Source organism: Capricornis sumatraensis, chromosome 3, assembly GCF_032405125.1.
Source record: "Capricornis sumatraensis isolate serow.1 chromosome 3, serow.2, whole genome shotgun sequence".
NCBI lineage: Eukaryota > Metazoa > Chordata > Mammalia > Artiodactyla > Bovidae > Capricornis > Capricornis sumatraensis.
In genome coordinates this window covers 42551385-42557969 of record NC_091071.1, presented here as the reverse complement: position 1 = coordinate 42557969, position 6585 = coordinate 42551385, and the positions used below count along the sequence as shown (strand labels likewise).

The 6585-nt window shown below is 39.7% G+C and overlaps 1 pseudogene; it reads left to right on the top strand.

Annotated features, from left to right (window-relative positions):
• The first annotated feature begins 3324 nt into the window (after positions 1-3324).
• LOC138076554 (olfactory receptor 5M5-like) lies at positions 3325-4261 on the top strand (annotated as a pseudogene).
• Positions 4262-6585: the final 2324 nt, after the last annotated feature.

The following is a 6585-nucleotide window of genomic DNA, read 5'->3' as shown; positions in this document are numbered from 1 at the left end:
GTATTTTAATAACTAAAAATTATGCTTGAAACATTCTCTGATGAATTAGCAAGTGTCTTGGTTTAAATTTGCTGTTTTTAAAGAGTATGTGAAAGTTACTCAGTCATGTCTGACTCTTTGAAACCCTATGGATCATATAGCCCATGGAATTCTCCAGGCCAGAAAACTGGAGTGGGTGGCATTTCCCTTCTCTAGGGGATCTTTCCAACCCAGGGATATAAATATTTATAAATGTACAGTATAGTAACATAATAATGGAAAAAACTATATCAAAGGCCACTTGAGACAGCCTCAATGGTGAGGGTGAGTATCAAAAGTACAAAATTTATTTGTTCCAGAGCTACTTCTGTCCACCTGCAAATACTTCTCTCTGAGTTTCCCAGCTCAACCATGTAGGATGTTGTGTTCTATTTTTGTAAAAGAAGGTTATTACCATAAAGTAGCAATATCATTAAATTATCTGGAATGTTCATTCCTTGCACTGTCTCATTTTCAAACACACACACACAAAAGATTGGATATATTATTTTGGTTTTTGATGAATGACCATAAATAGAGGCATTAGATGCAATCCCAGAACCAAAATAATGGTTTCTTATTATGACACTTGCTATAATGTTATGAACTTAAATAATTAGGATTTCATTGATTTAGGTGACTTGTCTGGCCCTTTACTACCCTACTCAGTAGGTCCAAAATTCTTAAAAGCAGAATGAGTTAATGCAAGTGGGCAAAAAAGCAGGAGTGGTTCATTTACCATGTGCTTTACAATGTGACCAGTGTCCATCCTTTAGTACTGTAGTTATTAATAAGAGCCAGAATAACATTGACACATTTGTGTCTGAGCTATTGAAAAAAAAATGTAATTTTTTTTGCAGGATCGTTGTAATGGTAATTTTTATCCTGCAGAGATATTGGGAGGTGAATTTTATGATTTCTTATCTATTGATTCAGCTGTATGTGTAATTTTATTATTGTTGTTATTAACAGTATGACATATGTTTTGAAGAACATATTTAATTCATGCTCTAGCGTTTTTCTTTACTTTTTGCAAGAGTTAAAATGAAGTATGGTTACAGCAAAATCATTATGATTTGGGGATGTGTTTCACAATCTTTTGCAATGATTGCATTCTCCCATGGGGTGAGTTTCAGTATATTGTGTGTGTGTTAATCACTCAGTCATGTCCTACTCTTTGCTACCACATGGGCTATATCCTCCCCCAGGCTCCTCTGTCCATGAAATCCTCCAGGCATGAATACTGGAGTGGATTGCCATTTTCTTCTCCGGGGATCTTCCTGATCCAGGGACAGAACTCAGGTCTCCTGCATTGCAGGCAAATTCTTTACCTTCTGATCCACCTGGGAATATTTTCCTTTAATCATTACCTTTTAGGCTGTTTAATTCTCTCTCTCTCTCTCTCTCTCTCTCTCTATCTATCTATCTATCTATATATGTGTGTGTGTGTGTGTGTGTGTGTGTGGCTGTGTGTGTGTGTGTGGCTGTGTGTGTGTGGATGTGGGTGTGGCTCTGTGTGTGTATACCTATGCACATACACATATCACTTAGTACTGTATGCTCGTCTATTTTGATACAAAAACACTGATTTAAGTCCCATGAATCAATTTTTACACCCAATAATTGGTTATGATACACAAATCCAAGAATGTCCTTAGCTAAAATTGTAAAAGTTAAGTAAGCTTTGGTGATATGAGGGCCACCTGAGATAGACACAAGTGGGGAAAATGAACATGCATTGCAGAGTGAGGGATCAGCTTGAAAATTATCTTGGTCCTACAGGGGTAGGTAGACAGATTCTATTTCTACAAAGACATATCTGTACCACTTCCTTAAGTCTATGTAGCTGAGAAAACACATGAGCTTCAATGACTGATGCTTAAGATAGTGCTATTGTTGACTCACTAACTCATGTAGGACTCTTTTATGATTCCATGGGCTGCAGCCCACAAGGCTTTGTCCATGGGATTTCCCAGGCAAGAATATTTCAGTGGGTACCCATTTCCTTCTCCAGGGGATCTTCCTGACCCAGGGGTCAAACTCATGTCTCCTGCAAGCAGGCAGATTCTTTTGCTTTAGATACTACATCAAAAGGGATACTAAAAAGCAAAGACTAATAATTTCAAAGAAAAGCAATATTCAAAGAAACTATAAGTAAACATTTCATAGTAGTATTTGCAGAAAAGAGAAATGTTTTTCAAATATGAAAAGACTTGCAGAAAAGCATTGAAAATATGACTGCTTTATATAAAAGTGTGAATGTACATAAAGGATCTCTATGTTAAGCTAATTATAGAAAACATCAATTACAAGTTTACTGAGCTGGAATCAAGATTGCTGGGAGACATATCAATAACCTCAGATATGCAGATGACACCACCCTTACAGCAGAAAGTGAAGAGGAACTAAAAAGCCTCTTGATGAAAGTGAAAGTGGAGAGTGGAAAAAAAAGTTGGCTTAAAGCTCAACATTCAGAAAACGAAGAACATGGCATCTGGTCCCATCATTTCATGGGAAATAGATGGGGAAACAGTGGAAATAGTGTCAGATTTTATTTTGGGGGGCTCCAAAATCACTGCAGATGGTGACTGCAGCCATGAAATTAAAAGACGCTTACTCCTTGGAAGAAAAGTTATGACCAACCTAGATAGCATATTCAAAAGCAGAGACATTACTTTGCCAACAAAGGTCCGTCTATTCAAGGCTATGGTTTTTCAAGTGGTCATGTATGGATGTGAGAGTTGGACTGTGAAGAAGGCTGAGCACCGAAGAATTGATGCTTTTGAACTGTGGTGTTGGAGAAGACTCTTGAGAGTCCCTTGGACTGCAAGGAGATCCAACCAGTCCATTTTGAAGGAGATCAGCCCTGGGATTTCTTTTGAGGGAATGATGCTGAAGCTGAAACTTCAGTACTTTGGCCACCTCATGCGAAGAGTTGACTCACTGGAAAAGACTCTGATGCTGAGAGGGATTCAGGGCAGGAAGAGAAGGGAACGACAGAGGATGAGATGGCTGGATGGCATCGCTGACTCAATGGACGTGAGTCTGAGTGAACTCCGGGTGTTGATGATGGACAGGGAGGCCCGGCGTGCTGCGATTCATGGGGTCACAAAGAGTCAGATACGACTGAGCGACTGAACTGAACTGAACTGAACTGAGGCTATTTCTTTACGTCACATGTATTTACAAGTCTGAAAGAAAAGGAATAAGTATTAAATGACATGATGTAGGAAATGAAAAAATGATAAAAGACAAATGAATTTTATTTCCATTACTTTAGCCATTGTTGGAAGCTGAGCAAACACAATGTTAAAGGAAAACTATACAGAGGTGACTGAGTTTATCCTCCTGGGACTGACAGATCGAGCTGACTTGAAGCCTGTCCTTTTTGTGATCTTCCTAGTCATCTACCTGATCACAGTCGTCAGTAATGTGGGCATGATTTTGTTAATCAGAACTGACTCAAAGCTTCAGACTCCAATGTACTTCTTCCTCAGCCACCTCACCTTTGTAGATCTCTGTTATGCCACCAGTGTCACTCCTCAGATGCTGGTCAATCTCTTATCAAAGAGAAAAGATATTTCCTTCCTTGGTTGTGTCATACAATTTCACTTTTTCATTTCCCTGGTGATCACAGATTATTATATTTTGGCAGTGATGGCTTATGATCACTACATGGCCATCTGCAAACCCTTGTTATATGGCAGCAAGATGTCCCAAGGTGTCTACCTTTCTCTTCTTGCTGATCCTTATATTTAACACTTTGCAAATGGTCTTGCCTAGATCATCCTGATGCTCCATCTCTCCTTCTGTGGACCCAATGAAATCAACCACTTCCACTATGCAGACACACTGCTCTTAATCTTGGCTTGCTCAGATATTTATGTCAAAGAGACTGCCATGTTCGTGGGGGCTGGTTTCAACCTCATGTGTTCTCTCACCATCACCTCATCTCCTACATTTTCATCTTCACAACAATTCTGTGTATCCATTCTGCAGAAGGGAGGCATAAGGCCTTCTCCACCTGTGGATCTCACCTGAGGGCTGTCACTATATTTTATGGGACATTGTTCTGCATGCCTCTGAGACCCCCTTCTGAGACATATGTAGAACAGGGCAAAATTGGAGCTGTTTTTTATATATTTGTGAGTCCTATGCTAAATCCTTTGATCTACACCTTCAAAACAAAGATGTTAAAAGAGTATTAAGAAAAGTAATTCAAAGGAAATTGTTCACCAAATAGGGTAAACATTTTGATCACAGGTATTTAACATAGCTGTATCCTCTGAGCATTTATTGAACATTTTAAATTAAGTTATTTTTTGTCTTTTGTAATTGGCCTATTATATTTACAAGAATTTGTCAAATTATTAGCTTGTGTGGCCTTAGTTTATCTAAAATGAATACTGCAGGGGGCGGTCCTAAGATAGCAGAGGAATAGGATGGGGAAACCACTTTCTTCCTCACAAATTCATCAAAAGAACATTTGAACACTGAGAAAATTCCACAAAACAACTTCTGAATGCTGGCAGAGGACATCAAGCATCCGGAAAAGCCTGTTTTCCAGGCCGTTAAAGTGTGAGTTAGACAAAAAATGTAATTAAAGCACTCTTGTGGAGAAGACGATGGCACCCCATTTCAGTACACTTGCCTGGGAAAATCCCAAGGAGGGAGAAGCCTTGTAGGCTGCAGTCCATGGGGTCGTGAAGAGTCAGACACGACTAAGCGACTTCACTTTAACGTTTCCCTTTCATGCACTGGAGAAAGAAATGGCAACCCACTCCAGTGTTCTTGCCTGGAGAATCCCAGGGATGGAGGAGCCTGGTAGGCTGCCGTCTATGGGGTCGCACAGAGTCGGAGATGACTGAAGCTACATAGCAGCAGCAGCAGCAGCAACAGTAGCAGTAGAGCACTCTTGATAAGTGTCATGGATGGCAAAATAGAGGTGAAAAAGAGAAGGGGACAAACTCAGGCAGATATGATTTTAAAAGAGTTTAACAGGTAGTAAAGAGCAATATTGCATAGGAACCTGGAATGTCAGGTCCATGAATTAAGGAAAATTGGAAGTGGTCGAACAAGAGATGGCAAGAATGAACGTCGACATTCTAGGAATCAGTGAACTAAAATGGACTGGAATGGGCGAATTTAACTCAGATGATCATTATATCTACTACTGTGGGCAGGAATCCCTCAGAAGAAATGGAGTAGCCATCATGGTCAACAAAAGAGTCCGAAATGCAGTACTTGGATGCAATCTCAAAAACGACAGGATGATCTCTGTTCATCTCCAAGGCAAACCATTCAACATCAGGCAATCCAAGTCTATGCTCCAACCAGCAACGCTGAAGAAGCTGAAGTTGAACGGTTCCATGAAGACCTACAAGACCTTTTAGAACTAACACCCAAAAAATATGTCCTTTTCATTATAGGGGACTGGAATGCAAAAGCAGGAAGTCAAGAAACACCTGGAGTAACAGGCAAATTTGGCCTTGGAATGCAGAATGAAGTAAGGCAAAGACTAATAGAGTTTTGCCAAGAAAATGCCCTGGTCATAGCAAACACCTTCTTCCAACAACACGAGAGAAGACTCTACACATGGACATCATGAGACAGTCAACACTGAAATAAGATTGATTATATTCTTTGCAGCCAAAGATGGAGAAGCTCTATGCAGTCAACAAAAATAAGGCCAGGAGCTGACTGTGGCTCAGATCATGAACCCCTTATTATAAAATTCAGACTTAAATTGAAGAAAGTAAGGAAAACTGCTAGATCATTCAGGTATGACCTAAATCAAATCCCTTATGACTATACAGTGGAAGTGAGAAACAGATTTAAGGGCCTAGATCTCATAGATACAGTGCCTGATGAACTATGGAATGAGGTTTGTGACACTGTACAGGAGACAGGGATCAAGACCATCCCCATGGAAAAGAAATGCAAAAAAGCAAAATGGCTGTCTGGGGAGGCCTTACAAATAGCTGTGAAAAGAAGAGAAGTGAAAAGCAAAGGAGAAAAGGACAAATATAAGAATGTGAATGCAGAGTTCCAAAGAATAGCAAGGAGAGATAAGAAAGCCTTCTTCAGTGATCAATACAAAGAAATAGAGGGAAAGAACAGAATGGGAAAGACTAGAGATCTCTTCAAGAACATTAGAGATACCAAGGGAACATTTCATGCAAAGATGGGCTCAATAAAGAACAGAAATCGTCTGGATCTAACAGAAGCAGAAGATATTAAGAAGAGGTGGAAACAATACACAAAAGAACCATTCAAAAAAGATCTTCACGATCCAGATAATCACGATGGTGTGATCACTCATCTAGAGCCAGACATCCTGGAATGTGAAGTCAAGTGGGCCTTAGAAAGCATCACTACGAACAAAGCTAGTAGAGGGAATGGAATTCCAGTTGAGTTATTTCAAATCCTGAAAGATGATGCTGTGAAAGTGCTCAATATGCCAGCCAATTTGGAAAATTCAGCAGTGGCCACAGGACTAGAAAATTCAGTCTTCGTTCCAATCTCAAAGAAATGCAATGCCAAAGAATGCAGAAACTACCACACAAT